Source organism: Mustela nivalis, assembly GCF_964662115.1.
Source record: "Mustela nivalis genome assembly, chromosome: 18".
NCBI lineage: Eukaryota > Metazoa > Chordata > Mammalia > Carnivora > Mustelidae > Mustela > Mustela nivalis.
The window spans coordinates 475,339-498,982 of NC_139037.1; the positions used below are offsets into that span (position 1 = coordinate 475,339).

General features: G+C 55.6%; 2 protein-coding genes across 2 annotated transcripts in view; both read left to right on the forward strand.

Moving 5' to 3' along the window:
* The window catches only part of VPS9D1 (VPS9 domain containing 1), a 227,980-nt gene that overhangs the window by 143,733 nt on the left and 60,603 nt on the right, over window positions 1–23,644 (forward strand). The gene's annotated exons all lie outside the window — the stretch shown is intronic.
* The window catches only part of ANKRD11 (ankyrin repeat domain containing 11), a 174,649-nt gene continuing 162,165 nt past the window's right edge, over window positions 11,161–23,644 (forward strand). Inside the window, exon 1 of the mRNA XM_082711427.1 lies at window positions 11,161–11,299. The gene's annotated coding sequence lies outside the window, so the exon portion shown is untranslated. The remainder of the gene's footprint in view (window positions 11,300–23,644) is intronic.

Consider the following 23,644-nt stretch of genomic DNA (forward strand, 5'->3'; position numbering starts at 1 on the left):
AGACACTTCTATTCTCAACTCCAGTCCACTATTTTACAGATGAGGAAACAGAGTCAAAAATGAACCGGTCTGAGTTGGCTGCCGGGAAGGGACACCACAGAGTCTCAGAGCTGGTCTGACTGGTTTCTGGGCCTGCACTCCCCAGCATTCCTCCGTAGGTGTGAGAACAGTAGTGTGGCTTGTGTAGGCCTCCTACACAAGAGGAGGGTGTGGGGACATCCTTCCCCTGGAGTTCCCGATGGTGGGTGCTTCCGCAGGGCTCTCGGAGAGCAGCCCCCGGGCCCAGGGCTGTGTGAGGGGCTGCCCACCCTTCACGCAGCTGAGCTCACTGCCCTCTGCCTCTCCCGGCCTCACCACCTTCCACCACCAAGCCTTCCTCTCCGCGCCCCCCCACCAACTGCCCCACCCACTTACTGCCTCCGGCGGGCTGGGTCCTGCGCCCGCTCTGCCCGGACCAGTCCCGGGACTGCAACTCCTGAGACTGTGCTTTCTCATACCTTAGCGAGGCTTGTGCAGTGTGCCCTGCTGGGAAGTGACCGAGCCCCACCCCTCACCCCTGCTCCCTAATCACCCAGTCCAGAGGGTTTGTGACTCAAAGCCTCCAAGAAATTTGAAGGTGTTCGGGAGGAGGGTAAGGTACACTCTGACAGACACTGCCTGACGTGAAGTTGTTACCGTGGTCCCACTTCTTCTCCTGGCCACTCCGTGGGAAGCAGTGCGGGGGCACGGCAAGAGGCCAGCCTCCTGCGGAACAACACTGGCTTCTGTCCTCAGCCTATGACCTTGAGCAAGTGGCTGCCTTCTCCAAGCCTCAATTTTCCCATCATTAAAATGGGGATAATAATTATCTGCAAAGTGAAGCTAATAGCAGCCCTGGGTTTCCCACGGGGTTGTCGAAAGGATAAAATGCAGCCGAAGTACAGGAAAACAACCCCTGACAGGAAGCCTCTCATACGCAGGCGTGTATCCCTGGGACGTGGAGGCGAAGGAGACGGAGAACACAGTGTGGATGTGTTGACTCAAACGCACATCAACAGCTGCTCCGGAGGCTGGCTGTGTCCACGACCCCAGGTGACTGCGCCCACAGGCTTCAGTCCTGCCTGGGCACTGGGGCTCTCGTTTAAGCCTCCAGGTGCCCATGCCCTGGACCCTGGAAAGATGAAGCCTCAGAAAGCGGGCTCACTGGAGCTTCCTGGGCTCTCAGGCTTTCCCTCACAGGCTAGCTCTGCTCTTTCTGTACTTCCTGACACCACTGACAGCTGGTGTTATGTCCTTCCCTGGCCCTCTGAACCTGGACGGCTCAGCGTGGCTCCCTTTAGACACCTGAGGCAACCCCCGTGTGAATTCCAGGTGTGAGTCTGGCATGTCCTGGGTCTGTCTGCATTCACACCTTGACAGCAGGTGTGTGGCTGCGGGCAGGAGGGAAGCAGAGAGGACAGCCGCCCGCTCCCACCGCGGGAACTCCCTGCTCCTTGGCTCCTGGGGGGCCCGGGCACTCGAGTTCTGGAGAAGGCACGCTGCTCCTGCTAAGTTCTTGTCTGCGGATTTGAGATAGGAGTTAACCTTTTGGGCCATTTTGGTTTTCATATTTAGGCTTCCTACTAATGTAATTAATAATTATTTGCTTCTTCCCAACGTAGCAGGTTGGCAGCAACTGAACTTTTGAACTTTTTTCTTTCTCGGAGCACGGCTGCTTCCACACACAGCCTGGCCTCTGAGGCCCTTGGGTGGTTGGTCACCGTAACTGCTGCTCAGCTCATCCAGAGGCTAGGGCACAGAGCCTGGAATGGCTTGTTCCACAACGTCATATGGCTGATGTGAGGGTGCCTTCTGTAAGATACTACCCCTTGTAGAACGTCGGAATAAAGTCATTTCTTTGAGTTTTGGTAAATTTTGTTTCTGACCTAGAGACCTTCCTCCAGCAATGGTTTCTTCTTTGCTGATTAGCTGGGCTTTAGTCATATGCATGGGATTTGGTAGTCATAGATTTTGCTCTTGAAAGGATAAAAAGTCCATTTCTACTAGCAGATGACCTACAGAGCTGTGTGTGTGACTCTCTGTAACCTCTGTTTCTCGAGACCGCCGGGTGTGAGATTTTGGACCGATGTCCAGGGGGCACCCCAAAAGTGTGGGGTTGCTTCCTCTCCACCTGAACGCTCCTCCATTAACTCCCAGAGCTCTGGAGAGCACACCAGGTTATTCATCTAATCTGTTCTGTTGACCATGTGCACTACCGGTTGATATGGCACAAAGACCCGAACACTTGGCAAGTTAAAACAACGTTCCTTGTGTCACACAGTTTTCTGAGGATCGGGAAGTCAGGTGTGGTTGACCAGGTGGCTCAGGTTCAGTCTTCCACAAGGGTGCGGTCGGGTCGATGGCCAGGGCAGCAGCCGTCTGAAGCTCTCCTGGTGCTAGAGGTGCTGGAGGCTGGGTTTCCAAGCTAGTGCCTAGGCCTGGCTGTTGGCAGAAGGCCTCAGCTCCTTACCACGGGGCATCTCCGTGGGGCTGCTCACATGACATGGCCCCCTTTGGCAGGGAGCCCGAGAGTGTGGGGGCACTGTCCCGGGGGCAGGGGGCATCACGGGTCTCCTCGGAGGCTGCTGACCACAGGTGGGCCAAGCTGGGGTTTGCCTGTCCAGGTTCAGTAGCTACCAGGGAGTCGTCACAGGCCAGAGCTCTGGAGTCCCTCCTTAACCCCTCAGTGTGGGTCCAGAAGCCTTGCCTGGGTTCAGCTACCAGAAAAGAGAGACCCTGTCTGGATGTTACAGTTTATAGCCTCTTCCTGGAAGTTACTAGCTTGCTATCTCCCTGGCCTCAGGGGTTCCTTGTTAGGTGAACGATAAGACGTGTGAAGGTGGAAGGCGCTCACTTTTTGTGCACGGTCCGGCAGACAACTTCCAGCTGAACGTGCGGCGGAGCCCACAGAAACCGCTGCTTGCTCACCTGGGGTCTGGACAGTGATCAGACCTACCGTCTCCACTCTGGGTCTCTGCTCTGTAACCCACAGGCAGCCATCAGCAGCAGAGCAGGTCCATTTCTTGGGGTTGGATGGGGCATGCTGTCCCCACAAATTCCTCTGCGCCCTTCGGTGAAGGCACTGAGTATTCAGCAGCCGGCTGGGCCCAGATCCTAGAGGTCTATGGCTATCATGGGCTTTCAGCAAATCAATGGTGGACGTACCTCTGCAGAAACTGTGTGAACCGCCTTGAATTTGGACAGCCACAGCGGAATAGGAATGAGACACAGTGGCAAGCAACGTTCCCAGACATCTCTGCGTTTCCTGCCAGCCTGCTAAAGAACACCTTGCATTCGTTCACTCAGAACTTCAGCTCCCTGTTCTGAGAGACTGCTAGCTCATTCCTGGGTGTTTTAATGCAGAACAAAGAGAGAAAGGACAACAAGAGGTCCAAAGAAAGGAGGAGAGATTCAGAAGGGTACGGGAAGCCCCCCAGAGCTGTTCCTGGTCCCAAAGTAAAGATGATGGGAAGAGGGAGGAAAGGTAAAAGGACTAGTTGGGAGGGCGCCTGGGGGGCCCAGGGGTTGAGCCGCTGCCTTCGGCTCAGGTCATGATCTCAGGGTCCTGGGATCGAGCCCCGCATCGGGCTCTCTGCTCAGCGGGGAGCCTGCTTCCTCCTCTCTCTGCCTGCCTCTCTGCCTCCTTGTGATCTCTGTCTGTGAAAAAAAAAGGAGCAGGTGGGGATAGTTTCTGAGGGTGTTTTCGGGGGGATTGGTGAAAGGCCCTCAAACGGTTGCAGAAAATGAAAGAATTGGAGAAGAAAGTAGATTTTTATGGGATAAAACGGCACTTTCCTTAACAGACACTTACTCTGTGGCCGTGCCTCAGGTGCTGGGGACCCAGCAGTGAGCGGACACTTGTCCTCAAGGAGCTTCCATTCCAATGAGAAACAAAAGAGAACCAAAGCAGCAGGGCACGTGGTGTGGTATGTGAGGGGCTCAAAATGGCTACAGAGGCAAGGGGAGCCCAGGCTGGGGTGGGGGGCCAAGAGTGCGTGGGCTGGACCCCACCTCCTGCCTCTGTGCTCCAGGTGGAGGAGCCTGTGGAGGATTTTGAGCTCAAGACTGTGTTCTATGCATCCTTTCTGCTAGAGGTGGGGCGGGGGAGGGCGGGGGGGGGGAGGGGAGGGCTGGCCCTGCAACAGCCTGAGGGTGGGCTGGGCTTGGTGGGACCGGCTGAGGGAGCTGGTTACCCAGAGGCACAGGGCAGCCTCGGGTGGCTTCAGGTTTACCTTGGTGGCCGGCTGATCCCGGGATGGGCAACACATGACTGCCCCCGGTCAGATGAGGGCTGAGAGCGGGACAGGCCCGGCCAGGAGCAGGTGTGAGAGGAACAGTTTGGGCAGCTGGTCCTTCTCACTGTAATTGACAGGTTGATTTGACAGAGGACTAGGTGACCGCTTCTACAAAGGGTTTTAACTAGAGCTCCCTTAAGCACCCCCTCCCCCGCGACAATGCACTAGATACACAGACACTAACCAACAGGTTGAGGCCAGGCGCCAGGACCTCCCAGGGGTGCACTTAGCCGTTTCCCGCAGAGGGTCCTGTGTTGCTGGAAGTCACGGCCAGCCCTGGCTGGAGGAGGCGTCTGAGCTGATCAGCCGAGTGGGAGATTATCTGGAGAGAGAAGGGGGCTTTGGCCTAATCCTGGCCTGAAATCCAAGCATGCAGTTTGGGTTTGACCACATCTCTGCCCTGCTGTTTTGTGTTTATTTTGTTTGACAGTTTATTTGTGACTTGGGCCCTAAGGCACTCAGACATGAGGTTACAGTTTCATAAACAGAATAAACAAAATGAAACAGAACCCATAGACGACGTTTACAATCCATCTCTGGGCAGAGGAGAGGGACTGAAGTGTTAGTCTGGGAGGTCTGGGGGATGTAGGCACGGGAAGCCAGCATCTCTGGACCATGTGGGTGCTCTGCCCAAGGTCACTGGAAGGTGACTCGCAACATTAAGAAACCCGGGAGCAGCGGGTTTATTTAACTTAGATGACACCTATCCTTTTGTTTTCTGAATACCTTTTAAAGTTGGAAAGCTAAGCAATTTACTAAGCCCCATAATACCGAACATCCCTGTTCTGTCCCCAGTACTGCATAACCATGTTCTGAAAGGTTTGTGTGCCCATAAAACACGGTTTCTGCCTGGAGGTGACGAGGCAGGGAGCTGAAGTGCACATTCCCAGCCTGCCCACTCCAGGAAAGTGCTGAGTCACTAACATCGGGGGATCTTGGGGTTCCTGCGGCCTGGACCTGGGCCAGGGCATCCCCCACAGCAAACCCATCTCCAAAGGTCTCTGCTTTGCAACCAGGCAGGTGCGTAAATGGCCCGCTCCGGCAGCCATCGTGAGCTCCCATGCTGCTCAGGCCTGGTGCACGTGTGTGTCGGGCCACTGCTTCCACCACTTCCCCACACTCTGTGCAGTCCTACAAAAACAGGACCACTTCTCTCTCCCTTGCTAACTGGTCGAACACCTTTCAACCAGTCTAAGGACATCTAACTCAACCTTCCAGCCCTCAGGGCCCTGTGTCACCCTCCTGAGAACAGTTACCTTTGTCAACAGCCTGCAGTTGTAGCCTCCAAACTGTCAGACCTTTGCTGACCCCCACAAAGGGTCTTGGGGAACCCTGGGGTTCCTGGACTACACTTGGTGAAACCATGGTCTCAATCATGGCAATTCTAGTGTCACTAGATATGACACTGTCATAGTGTCAAAGATATGTGAGTTTGGGTCACCTGGGTGGCTCAGTCGGTTAAGCATCCGGCTCTTGGTTTTGATTTGGACTCAGGTTGTGATTCTGGGTGCTGGGATTGAGCCCCGAGGGCATAAGGCTCCCAACTCAGCAGGGAGTCTGCTTCCAGATTCTCTTTCTCTCTCTGTCCCTCCTCCTGCTGGTATACTCCCTCTTTTTGAAATAAATAAATAAATCTTAAAAAAGAAAAAAGCTATGTGAGTTATATTAATCTAAAAAGGGAACATAAGGGCACCCGGCTGGCTCACGTGGAAGAGCGTGTGACTCTTGATGTTGGGGTTGTAAGTTTGAGCCCCACCTTGGGTGTAGAAATTACTTAAACAAACAAAACAACAACAACCAAAAAACACCACACTTGAAAAAAATGGGAATTCAGATCAGATTTGAGATTATTCCTGTGGGCTTCTCTTTGGCTTGATGTCTTGCAGTCTGGGGCGCCTGGGTGGTTCAGGCGTTAATTGTCTGCTTCAGCTCAGGTCATGGTCTCAGGGTCCTGGGATCGAGCCCCACATTGGGCTCCAGCCCCACATCTGACTCCCTGCTCAGCGGGAAGGCTGCTTCCCCCTCTCCCACTCCCCCTGCTTGTGTTCCTCCTCTCTCACTGTCTCTCTCTCTCTCTCTGTGTCAAACAAATAAATAAATAAAAGCTAAAAAAAAAAAGTCATCTTCACAGGATTCAGCATTTGAAAGGTCGTCCTGGGTAATAAGCACTGTGGGTATTCCCAAGGCCAGCCTGGGCCAGAAGCCTGCTGTCCTAGGAGAGCTCGGCTGTAACCCCAGTGGCTCCTTGACGGAGACTGCGGAGGGCAGAGCCTCTGTGCCGGTAAATCTGTGACTCCTTCCCAAACCCAGGGGAGGGACTGCAGACGGGTATCTCTCACGGTCAGACCATGGCCACCCACCGGAAGCTTCTTGACTGTCAGGCCGGCTACACAACTGCAGGACGGCTTTTCCGCCTGGCCTGGGCCAGGAGCGTGTGCGAGAGTCGTGTTGTGCCCCTGCTGTGACACCGTCCGGCACCGGCAGGCACCCCAGCATCTGTTGAGAACACAGTCCTCCTCCCAGCTGAGTCGGCTCTGCGCTTTCCGCAAGCTGACATTCATTACATAAAACACATTATGCAATATTATGACACCCTCACTAGGGAAGAAGCCCTCGGAAGACTATTTTTTTACTCTCAACCCTCCTAGCTGGATTTGTGAGAAATTGATTGAAAAAAAGAATAGTTCATATATTTAGATTTTAAAATTACGTAGAACTGATAGGCTAGGGGTGCCTGGGTGGCTCAGCTGGGTGAGCGAGGGACTCTTGGTTTCTGCCCAGGGCATGAACCATGGGTGGTGGGATCTGCCCAGGTGGGCTCTGCACTCAGCGGGGAGTCCTCCTGGGGGTTCTCTCCCCCTGCCCCTCCTCCCACTCGCATGAGTGCACCCATGATTTATTAAAAAAATAGATAAAATTTTTAAGAAACAAAACAAAACAACCTGGTAGGCTCCAGAAAAAGTACTGTACAGAGTTTAAAAATTATGGGGTGGTTTCAGTGGTGCTGGGGTGAGGGGTCCCAGGAACATCTGAATTATACGCTTTACACCAATCCCTCCTCCCCTTGAGGGTTAGAAGGGCAAAGCCTTACAGAGCTCTGGTTACCGGACAGCCACACGTGTAATAACCTATTGTGAAGCCAGCTTGGGTTCCAAATTCTAATGCGAAGGATGCTGGTGACCTGGGGTTGACCACAGGGCTGAGGGAGGGCTGGCTTGGCCCAAACCTGGAGGCGGTTCTTACCCCATGGTCACGGGGTAACAGAAGGGAGGTGTCTGAATGAGGGCTTGCTCTGGCCACTTCTGCCACTTGTAGAGAAAAGGAAGTAGAAGGCAAGCAAGGTGGCTGAGCCACCTCCCTCTCAGCAGTGACCTCCCACTCATGTCCCACCACTCTCTCAGGCCACAGCAGTGGCGGGGGGTGTCCAGGGGAGCATGGAGAGTGCCTTGGAAGACCTCGGCTTAGGAGCAAAACAAAGTGGCACACATGGAGCGTCTGGGAGGGCACCAGCAGCAGCTGGGACTGTTCTCTGCAGCCACAAACGGCTTGTTTCATCAACAATTAGCTCCTCTTGGTTCTGGGGGAACACAGACATACTGCAACATAACTGCTTTGGGCAGGAACTTGGTTTCCTGAATCAGAAACTCCCAGTGGGTCTAGGTAACTGCGTTAAGGAAAACAAGGCTTCCCCGGAAAGCCCTGGAGAACTACCACGTGGGGATCAGGATGAGGCACTGGTAGACCTGAGCTGTTTTCTTCGGCCATGTGTTTGCCATATTGCTTCTCTTGGAACGTCCCATAAAAATTTCTAGTCTCCTGTAAGGTGTGGCACCGTGAGCCGTCTGGCACCCTCCTTCAGGGCCCCCAGATTCCCAGACGCTGCTCGCCGCCTGCCCCAGCTCTCGCACTCCGCCGTCTTCACCACCACCCCAGCCCTCTTCCTGTCTCTCTCCCCTGCAGCTACTGCAGCCGCTCTCCGCCAGGCCTATCATGGGCTCTCCCTCATGTTGTCAAAACAGGATTTTGGGGGCACTTGGGGGTCTCCATCGGTGGGGCATCTGCCTTCGGCTCAGGTCATGATCAGGGTCCTAGGATCAAGCCCGGCGCAGGACCCCCTGCTCAGCGGAGAATCTGCTCCCCTCCCCCCGCCCCTGCTCCTGTGCTCGCTCGCTCTCTCTCTCAAATAAACACATAAAGTCTTCTATTATTTTTATTAATTTTTTAAAGGATTTTATTTATTCATTTGACAGATAGGCATCACAAGTAGGTGAAGAGAGACAGAGCAGGAAGCAGAGAGCCCGATGCAGGGCTCAATCCCAGGACCCTGGGATCATGACTCGAGCTGAAGGCAGAGGCTTTAACCCACTGAGCCACCCAGGTGCCCCTAAAATCTTCTATCAGAAGACAGAAAGCACAAGCAGGGAGCTCTGCAGGCAGAAGGAGAAGCATTCAGCTGTCCCAGATACATGCAATCTTAAAAACAAAACAAAACCAAACCAAAAACAAAACAAAACTCTGCTCCTGAGTCTGATTAAAGCCCTGTACTGGCAGGTGCCGCTTGCAGGATGAATTTATGTGCCTTTGAGGCCTCGCCTGCCCCAGCCGCCTCTTGGCTCTCTGCTGTTGTCCCCTCTCCCCCATCGGCCTGTCATCCACATGGAGGCCCAAGTATCCAGCACTTAACTGTACAAAACTAAACTCCCAGCTTCTCAGCCCAAACCTCTACCAGAGTCCTGCAAGCCAGTGTCGACTTCATCCGGGGCCTTTGTTTCTCTTACAGCCCGCAGAATCTTGCCGATTCCATCTTCAAAACACATCCCAGATCCAACGGTCTCACGAGTCTGCATGGCATTGCTACCCCACAGCCCCTTGTCTGTGCTCTGGCCATCTCCAGAGAGATCCTAGAACGGAAGGTCAGCTCCTGCCCAATTCGCGGCCCTGCAACCTACAGAGGCTGACCTTTGCCCTCAGGGTGAAATCCCGACTCCAAGTGGGACCCTTGGCCAGCCACCTCCTTCATCTTCTTTGCTTGGACTTTGTTCTCTGCTGGTGGGGCACCTTCTTACCCCGTCTGGGGTTCTCTTCCTCAAATCATGCCTTGCTCCTTTACTCTGTGGTTCTCCTCAAAGGTCATCGTATCTGAGTTCCACCCGTTTTGTGCCCCGACCACAGGCCTTCGGACGGTGCTGAAAACACAGCGGGCGCTGCAAAGCCTTCAAGATGTACTGAACGCTGCTCTCTCCGCCTTAAGCACATCCGTTAGGTCGCCCCTTTGCCCGGGGCTGTCGAAGAGAAGCTGCGAAGCAGCCAGGGTGTCCTTTAACATTTCCTAGTAGTGGGGGGCGCCTGGGTGGCTCAGGTCACGATCTCGGGGTCCTGGGACCGAACCCCGCGCCGGGCTCTCTGCTCGGCGGGGAGCCTGCCCCCCACCCCCCGCCTGTGATCTCGTCGAATAAATAAAATCTTAAAAACCCTTCCTAGGAATGGGGCGCCCGGGGGGCCGTTAGGGAAGCCTCCGCCGTCCGCGCCGGTCGCGATCTCCGGGTCCTGGGAGGAGCCCCGCGCCGCGCCCGCGTCCCCTCCGCCCGGCCCGCGTGCGGGGAACCGCGTCCACCACGTCCAGGAGCGACAGCGGGGACGCAGGCGAGCGCTCTCGGCGGTCTTCCCGGACGCCGCTGCCACAGCGCGGGCGGCCCAGCTGCCGGCCTCACGCAGGCGCCGAGCTCGGGCGCGGCTCCCGCTCACGGCCCTCGGGCTCGGGCTCGCGCCGTCGCCGCACCACAGTCGTCCGTGGCTGGGGCGACCCGGCGGCGACCCGGCGCCCGCCCGCACGCTCCGCAGCGGCGCGCGGGGAGCCCCCGGGAGAGCCGTCGCGCGCTCGGCAGCCGGGCCCGGCCTTCCCCGCACGCGGCTCGGGACGCCCGCAGCGCGCCCGCCTCCGCACGTCCTCGACCCGCGCTCGCCGCACGCCCCGCCGTCTGCGCACCTCCGCCTGCACCGGGCCGGGCCGCGTCCGAGGACGGTCCCCGCCCAGCGGCCGGCCTGGCCGGGGCCCGGCTCGTCCACCGCCCCGGGACCGCACCGTCAGGGACCCGCACGCGGAGCGCCGAGTCCTCCCTCGCGCGCAGGCGCAGCGGGGCTCCGGGGTCCCTCGGGTCAGCGCCGCGCGGGAGGGCTGCCCCGCCGCGGGCCCGGCCTACCCCGGCGGGGGACCGGCCGAGGAGGGAGGGGCCGCGTCCGGCTGCCCGGCGCGGGCGATGCGGTCCTATCGCCGCCCCCTCGCCCTCCAGCCCGGGGGACCCCAGACCCCGGCTTTCGAGCGTCTCCCTCGTCGCTTCCGGGATCTGCAGAGACCAATCGTCACGTCTGGGGGCGAGAGGCCCGCCCCCTCCGCGCGCAAGCAGCCAATCCGGCTGCTCGCTACCCTCCAGCGCCGTGCGCCCGGACGCACGACCTTGACCAATCCGTCCCGGGACGTCCTTCTGGTCCCGCCCCAGGCCTGTAACCGCAGCCGTCCCTCTCGCCGCCGCCCCTTCGCCCCCGCCGGCGCACTTCCTCCCCGACGCCGTGACGTGCGCAGCCCTGTGCCCGGCCGCAGCGGGCCAATGGCGGAGGCGGATACGGCGGGCCAATGGGCGGCGGCGTCTCATGCGGCCGGCGCCCGCCGCAGCCGCCGCCGGGTCCCGGAGCCAGAGGCCGCCGAGCCGGAGCGCGATGGAGCGAGGGCCCCAGGCGGGGAGGCGCCGCCGCCGAGCGCGCGGCCCGACGTCCCCTCAGTGAGCGCCCGCGCCGCCGCGGCGCCGCCCGAGCCTGGCCGCGCCCGAGGGGCGGGCTCGCCTGCCGCCGGCCTCGCCGCTTCGCCGGCGCTCGGAGCCCGCCGCCACCGCCGCCGCCGCCTTCCCGCTCGGGCCGGGAGCCGGGCCGGGGCTGCATGGCCGCGCCCGCGCGCCGCCGCTGAGCCCGCAGAGCCGCGCCGCCGGGAGCCGGTGAGAGCCGCCGCGGGCCGGGGCGGGGGTCGGGCGGGCGCCGGGCGCGGGGGCCGCCGCGCGGCCTGCAGGCCTCCCCTCCGGGCGGAGCGGCGCGACAGGGGCCCGGGCGCCGCAGGGGCCGACCTGGGGCTCCGGGGGGCCCGGACAGCCGTGAGCGGCCGACGCGGGGGCCTGGGGGGCCTGGGGGGGCTCCGGGGGGCCCGAGGGGGGGCGCGGGGCTGCGGGTGGGGCTGCGGGTGGGCGTCGCGGCCCGGACGGCCGTGGAGGGACGGACTGGGGGCCCCGGGTGGGCGTCGCGGCCCGGACGGCCGTGAGGGGCTCGGGGGCTCCGGCTGGGCCTGCCTGGCCCCCTCGGCCTCGGTGAGGGGCCGGCGGGGGGCTCCGGGGGGCCCGGGGCCGCCGCGAGGGGTTGCGGGCGGGCCTGCGGGAGTTGGGGGGCCCGGGGCCGCCGCGAGGGCCGGGCGGGGCCCCGGCGGCCGGGGAGCGGGCGCGCCGACCTCTGACCCGAGGGAGGGAGCCGCCGCGGTGTCGGTTGTGGTGGTTATTCCCGGCGTCCCTATTATTATCGCTGTTCGCGACCGGCAGCGGCGGCTGCGGGCTGCGAGCCGGAGGGGGCGGGCGGAGGGAGTCGCGGAGGCAGAGTGGGGGCGCCGGGGGCGCGCGTAGGCCGGCCGGGGGGCAGGAATGCGGGGCCGCGGCGCGGGGGTGTCGTCGCGCGGGGCGGTAGGCGGGCCGGGGGGGCGGGCGGAAGGCGGCGGCGGCCGTCGGCGGCAGAACAATGTGAGACGCGGCCCGAAATGTTAATTTCCGTTCCGCGTTTCATCATCCGCCGGCGGGCGGGTGTGCGGGCGCGTGTGCGGGCGGGTGTGCGATCGAGTGTGCGAGCGAGTGTGCGAGTGTGTGCGATCGAGTGTGCGAGTGTGTGCGAGCGGGTGCGATCGGGTGTGCGAGCGGGTGTGCGAGTGTGTGCGAGCGGGTGCGATCGGGTGTGCGAGCGGGTGTGCGAGTGTGTGCGAGCGGGTGCGATCGGGTGTGCGAGCGAGTGTGTGCGAGCGGGTGCGATCGGGTGTGCGAGCGAGTGTGTGCGTGCGCGTGGGGCCGGCCGCGCCGCGGGGAGCCGGCCCCTCCGAGAGCGGTCGTGCTGCTCGGTCTGCGGGTTCGCGGCGTGCGGCCGGGGGAGGCTCGGTCCTGCTGGAGGTCTGCTCCTGCCCGGGACCCCGGCGAGGTCTTCTGCCTGCGGTTCCTCCGCAGAGCCCGGCTCGCGCCCCAGCTTCCCGGGAGTTTTGGAAGAGGCTTTGGAAGGTTGAGCTGGCCCGAGGGGGGCTGAGTTGGGAAACCACTTTGTCTGCAGCGCCGTGGGCTTCGTGATTTCTACGGGTTATGGGGAGTTTTACGTGCCTTTGCGAGAAAAGACTGGTTTTGCACATTTCCCAGTAGAAAAGTAAAATTTCAGTCTTTTTTGTAAGGTGAGAGTTTTTAAAGTGATCTGAGCAGTGTCCTTAACGTTCCCTTTCAACCGAGAGTGAAAAGGGTGCACAGTTGTGGAATCGCAAAACTTAGAATATTTTGGTCGTGTGGGGGATTGATGAGAGGCATTCAGCAAAAACGGTGTAACGTGATCTTGCTGGTGGAAAAAGCTCCATTGACACGGTGGCTATTTTTGGTGTGTGCAGACCCAGTCAATGGCATAACTTGAATAGTTCCAAATCAGAGACCCTGAGACTGTTGATTTGATGCCTTTGGGACCTTGATTTCTTCTACTAAATGTTGCTGTCCTGGAAGGCTTGCTGTGTTTTGTGTCTTTTGAGACTGATTGCACAAGTACTGTGATATTACTTTGAAACTGAAGTTAAAAAAAGAAGAAGGGAAAACATCTTGCTCAACTCGGATTGTGATCCTTGAGTTGGATCCCTATTTTGGTGCTTCCTCCCCGCACCCTCCATTCAGCTGTTGTCCTCTCTTGCTGTCGTTTTGTGCTGGGGAGCAGGATCTCCTCCGACAGGCCGCACCTCCTGAATGGGGTGGGAGGAAACAAAGACCAAGTAACTAGGACTGTTCTTGGGTTTTGTGCCGGCCTCTTGAGTTAGTTAAAAAGCTGCCCCAAAATATTGCTAAATTTGATCCAAATGTGAAACTTTCACAGGTTTTAAAGTTTTTTTTTTTTTTTTTAAACGGTGGGGAAAAAAACCATAAAATTTACCAGAAGTTTGTGTTGAGAGGTGCCCCACAGCCTTGAGTTCCGAGCATTTGCAGTTCTGACTCTGGGTGGGCTTGCTCACTTGCACGGCTCTGTGGGGTGTCCTCTAGCCCCTCCGTGGACCAGACGTGCTGATCCACTGCCCTGGCAGCATCTTTCATCTCTCAAACCAGAAGGGCTGCTTAGGACCAGTGACTGTCATGTTAGCTGTAATTACAGTGTTGATACATTGTGTCAAGTAGAGCTTCGCACAGAGAGTTAAACCGAGCTATTTGTATTTGAGAAGATTTTTCAAGAAGCTTTGTGTGCCTCTGTTTTTAAGTACTCTTAATATGATATAGTAAGGTTACCTTTCATCTACTGTAACAAGAGAGTTATTTTGCATATGGGCAGTGAGCCCATTATCAATTAAATAACGTAATTAGACAGTGTCAGTAAATGCTGGTTCAGAGCATAATCTGCATTTGTTGCCAAAATAAGTGTTTTGATCTGTCCATTACCCTGTGTGAGTTCCTTCATCCCTGGCATGGTAAGCATAATGGATGTGCTTTCTTTTTTTAATAGCAGATACCTGCTTGTCAGTAGGTGAGAAGGGGGATACGTAGCTAGGCTGACTGCACCCTGTGTCAGTGTGTTGCTGCCCTGTACTCGTTGCTCTGTGGGGGGTTGAGCTTGGCCTGCTCCATAAACTTTTGTGCCGTTCGACTTCTTCAGTTTTATCTTAAAGCTGTATGAAAGAGGGTGTCAGCCCTCAGCTCCTGGAACTCCGGCAGTTAGAGCTGATCAGTGTAGAAAGCCTAAAAGCCTTAGGAAATGACCCACTTTGACAACTATTCTGTTAATCCTTTTTTTTTTTTTTTAAGATTTTATTTACTTATTTGACAGACAGAGATCACAAGCAGGCAGAGAGGCAGGCAGAGAGAGAGAGAGGGAAGCAGGCTCCCCGCTGAGCAGAGAGCCCGATGTGGGACTCGATCCCAGGACCCTGAGATCATGACCTGAGCCGAAGGCAGCGGCTTAACCCACTGAGCCACCGAGGTGCCCCTATTCTGTTAATTCTGATGAAGACATTTTTGTTAAGAAGGGGCTCTTCTGTTTGATGGTCTTAGTCATGGTATCTTTTAAGCTAAGTCAGACTGAACTATGTGTTCCCATGTCTGTTTTTGTTATTCTGTGCTTAACTCTGCTTCTCCTACACGTTTAATACTCTATTTAAGTAGTGCTTTATATATACAGGAGAACTACGGATGTTATTTTTATGGTAAGGTCCCAAGGGAATATTAACAACCTACCCCTGATTGTATAATTACCCCCCTCCCCGCCAAGTCCCCTCTGTGATCCCCTATCACTCTGGCCTTACCTCCTGATGCACGGGCTACATGGACCCTCCATTTCCTAGACTGGGACATGTGCCTTGTTCTCTCATGGCCTCGCCACATGCCGGTCCTCTGTCTGGGCCAGGGTCCTGCTGCTTGTCCATCGTTGTCTCCCTCCGGATCGACAAGGTGATTCCCTCTCAGCCTTTGGGTCTTAGTTAAATGCTTCCTCTTAGCCTTCTTAGTCATCATTCCCAAGCAGTGAGCCACACAGCTTAACTGATCAAATGTGTAACAACTGGTTTTCATCTGTCGCCGTGAAAGAGGGCTGGACGCTTAATGACAGTAGGAATGGTTTCTAGTCACTCAGGGCCCGGTCTGGGGTGTGACATTAGTCAGGGAATTGGTTCAAGAGATAGTTGTTGAATTGTTTAAAGACTTTATATAGAAGTGTTTGAGTAATTTTGGAAGGAGAAATTTGGGATCATGAACTTTCATTTATTTGATTGACTGGGAAGAATGCTATGTGATTTCAGCCATTTTCTCATTTGTTCTCATCATAAGTTTTCCTTTACAAGTTAGGTAAAGGTGTGGGACATGGCTTTTACAATTGGTACAGGACAGGAGATAAAGGAAAATAATTAATGGGAAAGTTGTCTTTGTGAAGGAAAAAGCCTCTGGAAGCAGTTTTAGGAGGACTGCTGCTTTTGGGGGCCAAGGTGAAGGCTTCCTGAGTGTAGTTTGCCGCTGTTGGATTTCATTTTTAGAACTTTGAGCCCCTTCTGGCCCCCTGTAACATAAGCAGTGGTTTAGCATGATAGTGGAGTACTGGGGAAGTTTGAGCATTTTATCTTTTTTTTTTTTAAACCCTCCCAAGCTATTGTAATAAAAAAGTTCCTGAGCTTCGAGACCACAGCTTTAGTACAAATATAAATTCTCCAGAATAGAGGTGGCCTTACGATCCTTCTGACCCCAGTTTTACCATTTTTATTTATTTTATGTTTTAGTTTTAGCATTTTTTTTAAAGATTTTATTCATTTATTTGAGATAGAGACAGAGCATGAGAGGCGAGAAGGTCAGAGGGAGAAGCAGACTCCCCATGGAGCTGGGAGCCCGATGCGGGACTCGATCCCGGGACTCTGAGACCGTGACCTGAGCCGAAGGCAGTTGCCCAACCAACTGAGCCACCCAGGCGCCCTAGTTTTAGCATTTTTTAAAAAAGATTTTTATTTATTTGACAGACAGAGATCACAAGCAGGGAGAGAGGCAGGCAGAGAGAGAGAGGAGGAAGCAGGCTCCCCGCTGAGCAGAGAGCCCGATGTGGGGCTCTATCCCAGGACCCTGAGATCATGACCTGAGCTGAAGGCAGAGGCTTTAACCCACTGAGCCACCCAGGCGCCCAGTTTTAGCCTCTTTAAGAAGAGATTTTATTTTGAGAGAGAGAGAGACCCTGACCTCAAGCGTGGGGAGAGGCGGAGGGAAAGAATCAGACTTCCCGCTGAGCAGGGAGCCCGAAGAGGGTTGGATCCCACCACCTAAGCAGGTATCAAGAGTTGACTGCTTAACCGGCTGTGCCACCCAGGTGCCCCTAGTTTTAGCATTTTAATGAAGAAAAAAGTAATCTCTGAGCGCCTGGGTGGCTCAGTGGGTTAAAGCCTCTGCCTTCGGCTCAGGTCATGGTCCCAGGGTCCTGGGATGGAGCCCCACATCGGGCTCCCTGCACCGCAAGGAGCCTACCCCACCCCCCCCCACCTGCGTCACTGCCTACTGTGATCTCTGTCTGTCAAAAAAATAAATAAAATCTTTAAAAAAAAAGAAAAAAGGAAAAAGTAATCTCTTTGGAGGGAAATACACCCAAATGGAATTGTGTGTTACCCCCTCCCTTTGTGTTCTGTAATGTTAGGTAATTGACAAAAAGGTTGCTTTTGAAAAGACTAATTATGGGTATAATTTGGGTGATAGAGACTTGAGATTTCAGTTTGAATAACTGTGTTGAATGTGTAGTTTTAAGTAGTAAGGGGTGAGGGCAGTTGGTTGTGGTTGAAAATATCTAGACACCGTTCTAAAACTTAAGAAATCCCACAGTTTTGAAGCTGGTTCAGTGACTGAAGAGTTAAGTGCATTTTCAGTGTGAAAATAGGAGTCTGTCCCATTACTCCAGCTGAGGTTTTCAGGGCTGAAAGGGCTGGAAATACTGTCCCCTGGGCCTGGGCTCGTGGAGCGCCCCACCCCCAGCCTGGGTTGAGGTGCTAGTGGGGGTTCCAGCGTCCTTCCTGGCTGGCTGGGGGCAAGACCCAGGTTGCCAGCTCCGCCCTTGGCATCCGGCAGTGAATTATTTATTATCATGAAAATCTGTAGGCACTCATTTTCCACTTGCAAAGAAACGAGTGTGCGTCTGTTCACTTTATAAAAATGTTGGCCTCTTCTCAACATAAACTTTTTTGATCACTTAGATCAAAATTTTTTGTCAAGATTACATCAAATTCGTGAAATCCCTCTGTCTTCCAATTAGTTGTTTAACGCTGTAAAATGGGACCTTTTAGAACGGCTGGAATTGAAATTTAACTTGTAAATGCTTAATAACTTTGTGATATCAGAGGTTAGTTTTCATCTGAAATGTAGCAGATAGATTTCTTTTCTCAAGGCATTAAGTGCCCCCTACCTCCCGTTCTGCTGGCTGGCGCGAGAGCGGGAATGCTAATGTCCGGGAAGAGTGACTATTTCTAAGTAATGAGAAGTTGCATAGGGTGCTTGATTCTTAAGGTTTTGGCCAGAATTGTGATTGTTTTATTTTCCACTGCATTCATAGGTAGCAAAATGAGAAGACTTTCACTTAATTCTGTATGAATCATTATGGCTCTGCTATGTAAACTTAGCTAAAATAGAGAAGGTGAGAGAAGCAGTGAGGAACCCCAGTACTCTTGAGAGGAGAAGCCTTGCTTCATGCACCACGTTTCTACATGTGGTTTTACATCCTGTAAAACAGGAAGTTAAAAATAAAAAACAACAACAAAAAAACCCCAAAGCAACACTCTTGGTGGAATTTTCTTTTTTAATTACAAAAATGGCTGGCTAATTAGACTATGTGGAGTATGCTTTTATTTATTTTTTTTTAAAGATTTTATTTATTTATTTATTTGACAGACAGAGATGACAAGCAGGCAGAGAGGCAGGCAGAGAGAGAGGAGGAAGCAGGCGCCCTGCCAAGCAGAGAACCCGATTCGGGGCTCGATCCCAGGACCCTGAGATCATGACCTGAGCTGAAGGCAGCGGCTTAACCCACTGAACCACCCAGGCGCCCTGGAGAATGCTTTTAAAACAAACAAACTCACTCACCTTTTGGGTGATAAAACGCAAGCCCATCCGCAGGTGGTCTGAAACTGCCGAGAACCTGCAGTCCCGCCGCTGGTTCCGACTTCAGGGAGTGTGTAGCCTTCATGCAGTTTTTCTTTGCTGGAGGGAGAGGACTTGGATTTCCGTTATAGGTATTTCCATTCCTTTGAGAAGAGTTCATCTGAGATTTGAAGTTTTTTACTGTAGAGATTAATACATTAAATATGCTAACACTCAAAAGTTTTTCTTGAAGGAAAAATTTTCTCCCAACACTTGAGAAAGGAAATCTTTGAATTGTGTCCTGTGTCTTAGCGTGACGCGTAGAGAAGTCATAGTCCCTTTCACTGAGAGTTTGGTTGTCAGCAGATGGAACCTTAATGGGATTTCTGTGGGAACTTTGTTTCTCTTCAGTGAAGTGCTTCTGTCTGATTCTGCTACACTTGGCTTCTCATCTGATGGCGGGCTTGTAAAAGATGACTGACTGTGCTGAAGCTGTTTGAATGTTTTGAAAAAGGACCTTGAAGTAAAGACTAATGGAACAGTGAAGTGTTAGAAAGTTGGGGAGGACATCTTTGTCCTAGAATTAACTTCTCGTCTCCCTTTTTCCTTTTCTTTTTTTTTTTTTTTTTAAGATTTTATTTATTTTAAAGAGAGAGAGAGAGAGATCACAAGTAGGCAGAGAGGCAGACAGAGAGGGGGAAGCAGGCTCCTCGCCGAGCAAAGAGCCTGATGCGGGGCTCGATCCCAGGACCCTGAGATCATGACCTGAGCCGAAGGCAGCGGCTTAACCCACTGAGCCCCCCAGGCACCCACTTTTCCTTTTCTTGATAGTTTTCTTTGAAGCCCCCAACTGTGTTGTGTCCAGGGGGTGGGGCCGAAGGCGCTGCCGGGTGTGCCGCGTGGGAGAGGCGACAGGAGGCTGGCAGGGTCTGACGACTCGCGCGCTCAGCGTGGGGAGAAGCGCAGGTGTGTTGTTGGTGCTGCCGCTCACGTTCTGTAGCTGTAACGCGTGACCGCGGGCTTGGTGGTGTCCGTGCAGCTCATGTAACGGTTCTGTTGATGAGAAGACATGAATCTCCCCCGACGAAAGCCAGGGTGTCGGTCGGGCGGGTTCCTCCTGAGGGCTGGGGGGGGGGGGAGACTCGGTTTTCTTGCCTCTTCCGTCTTTTAGGGGCTCTTCACATTCCTTGGCCTGTGTCCCCTTCTCCATCCTTAAAGCCAGCGGTGCTGGATCTCCGGCCCTCCAGTGTGGCCTCCTTTTCTGCCCTGTCTTCTGCCTCCCTCTTCCACTCTGGAGGAGCCTCGTGATTACTTGGGGCCCCCGGATAACCCCGGCTCTGCTCCCTGTGTGCCGCTGAGGCCTCAGCTCCGTCTCGTCTGCAGCCTGAATTCCCCGCTGCCTTGCGACCTGCGATGCCCACAGGCCCAGGGATTAGACTGGGGACTCCTTGGGAGCTGTGCTCGGCCGGCCACAGTGGGTGTCCGTGGATGCGGTCACAGCGGGTGAGCTTGGGTCCGGTTGTTGTGCTGCCGGCTCTGGTGCTTTGTCTCGGTTCCCCAGAACTGACTTGTCCAGCCAGTGTAGCCTGGTGTCGATGGGTGGTTAGTAAGTGTGGTAAGAATACACGTCCTGCACGAGGTTTTGCTTTTTTTTTTTTTTTTTTTTGAGTGGTGTTGTCTTTATAGAAGTGGTAGAAGCAGCAGTGGGAGGCATTGCCTTCTGTCCTTTCTCCAGGCTTCTGGATGTTGACATCTCACATCCCACTGCTGAGGTGGTCAAAGCTAAGAAGTCCATGTTGGTACATTCCTGTGTTTGATTTGAGGATTTTATTTACTCAATTTATTAGAGAGAATGGGGAGTGGCAGAGGGAGAAGCAGACTCTCCACTGAGCAGGCAGCCCGATGACTCGAAATTCGATCCCAGGACCCTGAGACCGTGACATGAGCAGAAGGCAGACGCCCAGCTGACGGAGCCACCCAGGCGCCCCTGGATGGCACTCTTTTTTTTTTTATTATTAAATTTAAAGATTTTTATTTATTTATTTGACAGAGATCACAAGCAGGCAGAGAGGCAGGCAGAGAGAGAGTGGGGAAGCAGGCTCTTCGCTGAGCAGAGAGCCCGATGCAGGGCTCGATCCCAGGACCCTGGGATCATGACCTGAGCCTCAGGCAGAGGCCTTAACCCACGGAGCCACCCAGGCGCCCCTGGACGGCACTCTTAACCAAAGCCCTAACTTTGTTTGGATTTCACCCATTTTTGCTCTGAGGCCCAGGATCCCACATTATATAGTTAGGTCTGTTTAGTCGCTTCTGTGATAGTTTCTGAGGTCTTTCCTTGTTTTTCACGGCCTTGGCAGTTTTGAAAAGTACAGTCTTTGTCTCTGTGACTGTGACCATTTAGCCACCTGGCACGGTTACACAGCAGTACAGCTGCCTTCTGGTTCCTCAGACTGCTCTTCCACATGTGGACTCCTGTGTAGTAGAATAGTCTGGGATCTTCTCGCAGCTGGAGCGGATTACCTGGCTTGTGGAGGGGTCCCCCAAGACCGGATGAATGTAGCTTTTCCCGCATTACTCCGGTTTAGTCACTGTGAGCTCTTGCCCACCCTGCCCGGCTGTGGTGCAATGCACGAGGAGACCCGAGACAGGGCCCTGCTGGAGGTTGGGGAGGAAGAGAGGCGCTAGGGACTGTGACATGAGCTCGGAGTTCAAGGGGGAGAAGGCATGTCCGGGTCTGAGGTCTAGGAGATGTCCTGGAGGAAGTGTTTTTGAAGAAGCCGTGAGATACCAGCGTGCAGGAAGTAGGGTGAGGCCATCCCAGACTGTGGGAAGCAGTGGCAGATCAGCCGTGATGCAGGGTTGTCAGTAGACCTGTTGGAACACGTAGTCCTTGAAGAAAACAGTAGCAGATAACGCTGGGAAAACGGACAGGACTCCAGTTGTGTAAGATGGGGCTTGCTGAGAAGGAGGCATCCCGTGACCTGTCGCAGGAGGCGGTGTGTCTGAGTGTGAAGGTGGTGCACGGTCACAGTGGCTCCGGGAGAGGGCTTTGTCATGCTGCTGGGGCTCAGCTCCGGCGGTCATGACACCGGGAAGGACGGTGTTTCGGAGCTGCTGCTCCTGGAGGCAGGTGAATGCCGGGTCACCCTTGTGTCTTCTCGTTTGTCCTTCAACAGCCCCCCCCCGCCCCCTGCGTCTGGACAAATGATGAGGTTTGAAAGAGTTCTCCCCACAGGCACTGTTGGAGAAAGGAGCAACAGCATTTTCCAGGGAAGAATGTAAAACAGCTACTTAGAGGTGGATGATGGCGTGCGCGACTTGTTGTAGAAATACAGCTGACGGTGAAATGAGTAGCAGAAGTGCCCCTCCCAGAAAGGTCCCTGTGGAGTGCGGTGCGGGGAGCAGAGCCTGGGGGGGAGGCCTGCCAGTGGGGGGCAGCCTCCTCGGCACGGAGGGGAGGCTCTGGCATCAGAGAGGGGTGATGTGGTCCAAGACACTCCTCCGAGGATCCAGAGAGCTCTGAAATGGGGCGGGGGCTCTTCCAGTGGGCTCAGCATGCCCCATGTGGACTCGGTGGTGGTGTCGGTGCAGACAAGCTGGAAGACGAGAGGGGAGTTGATTCAGAGCGGGTGCAGTGGGGCGGGCGAGTGACGGGCGGCCTGGGGACGGGACGGCAGCGGGACGGAAGGCAGGCAGGAGGGGGTTTGGACATGGTCTCAGGCCTGCAGCGTGCCGCCAGGGACGCCCGCGACAAACCTACTGCTCCTGTTCTCCTGGGACAGGCGGACGGGCGGAGGCCAGGAGCCTGCCCCTCTCATGTCCAAGACAGTCTGGTCAAGACCACATACACAGCCGGCCAAGGGTCGCTGTCGTGGCTCACAGAGGAGGGGCTGGGGATTTGGGGTTGGGAACCAGCCTGCTGGCGCGGTGTGGAAGGGAGGTGGGTGCTGTCTTGTTCCTTGCCAGGTACTTTGTTAGACTCTTCTGTTTTTAAGATTTTATTTTACTTGATTTTTAAAGGTTTTATTTGAGAGAAAGAGAGCAGGAGCAGGGGAGGGAGAGAGGGGAAGCAGTTTCCATGCTGAGCGTGGAGCAGGGTCCGGGGCTCCGTGCCAGGACACGGAGATCATGACCTGAGCTGAAGTCAGGCGAAGTCGGTTAAGACTGAGCCTCTCAGGCACCCCGATTTTCTTTTCATTTTTTCAGTGATCTCTGCACGTGGTGTGCAGGGTTACAGCCCTGGACGTAACATGAATGGCCTTACAGCCCCGAGATCAGGAGTGCTGTGCTCTCCCCGGCCGAGCCGGCCAGGCAGCCCGCGCTTCGGTAGACTCTGGTTGGACTCGGGTCTTTTCGGGTTTTACCTGGACCAACGTGCGTATAAGTAGGTGCCGGGTCAGTGTTTCGTGTTAGGGACTTAACAAACGGGCTTCTGGGGGCGCCTGGGTGGCTCAGTGGGTTAAGCCTCTGCCTCCGGCTTGGGTCATGATCCCAGGGTCATGCATCGGGTCCCGCATCAGGCTCCCTGCTTGCGGGGAGCCTGCTTCCTCCTCTCTCCCTGCCTGCCTCTGCCCACGTGTGATCTCTGTCTGTCAAATAAACAAAATAAATTCTTAAAAAGAACCCACAAAAAAACAGGCTTATGGCCCGAGGACAGGAAGAACGTCTGTGAGGAAATCGGTCCGTGTGAGGAGCACGAGCTGTTTGACCTGTGCAAGCGCAGTTCGGTGCGGGGGGGACGTACCCGCGTCCCTCCAGGCCGAGGGCGCCGCTGGTCCCCGTGTCCCCCGGCGGGCAGGGGGGCGCACTCCTGGGGGTGGCTGTCCCTGCCGGCCGCGGGGTTTCTTCAGGACTCAGTGGTTCAGTGGCGGCCGCAGGGCGGGAGGGAGGGCGGGAGGCTGTGCGGGGCGCCCGGGCGGCCGCGGGGTGGGCCTCTCGGGGCGCTGCCTCGGGGCAAGGGCGGCCTGCGGGCACTCCCCTTGTGACTCTCCACGGCCACTGCTCCGGCCTTTCCGCTGGCGGCCGGCCGCGGGGTCTCCGGCGGAGAGGGGTTCGTTCTGGGTCGCTAGCCCTGCCCCAGAGCCAGCCCCGCGGCCGGTTCTCTCTCCTCTTCCCTCCGCTCCGGTCTTTCTGTCTTTGCGTGTAGAAGCTACCCGGCCCTGCCGTGTTGATGTATCAATTCCGGTGCCGCGACGCCCGTGTTGGGGGACTGTGCCCCCTCAGCCGGGGCGGGGCAGGGGGTGGAGGACAGCCGGAAGGTCCCTGGTCCCCGCGGCTGCTCGCCCCAGCTGGAGCCGGCTCCTTCTCGTTCTTGTTTATTTGTCCGGGGATACCTTGGCGAGCCGTGATTTCAGGTGCGTGGTGTAGCTGCGTGCTTTTGTTTTCATTCCTGTATGGGCCTGTGTCTCAGGTGTTACAGTCTAATCAAGCAATAAAAATTACTCCTTGCATTGTAAAGTGTAAGGGTCAAGTGTGTCCCAGATGTTAGTCATGTTC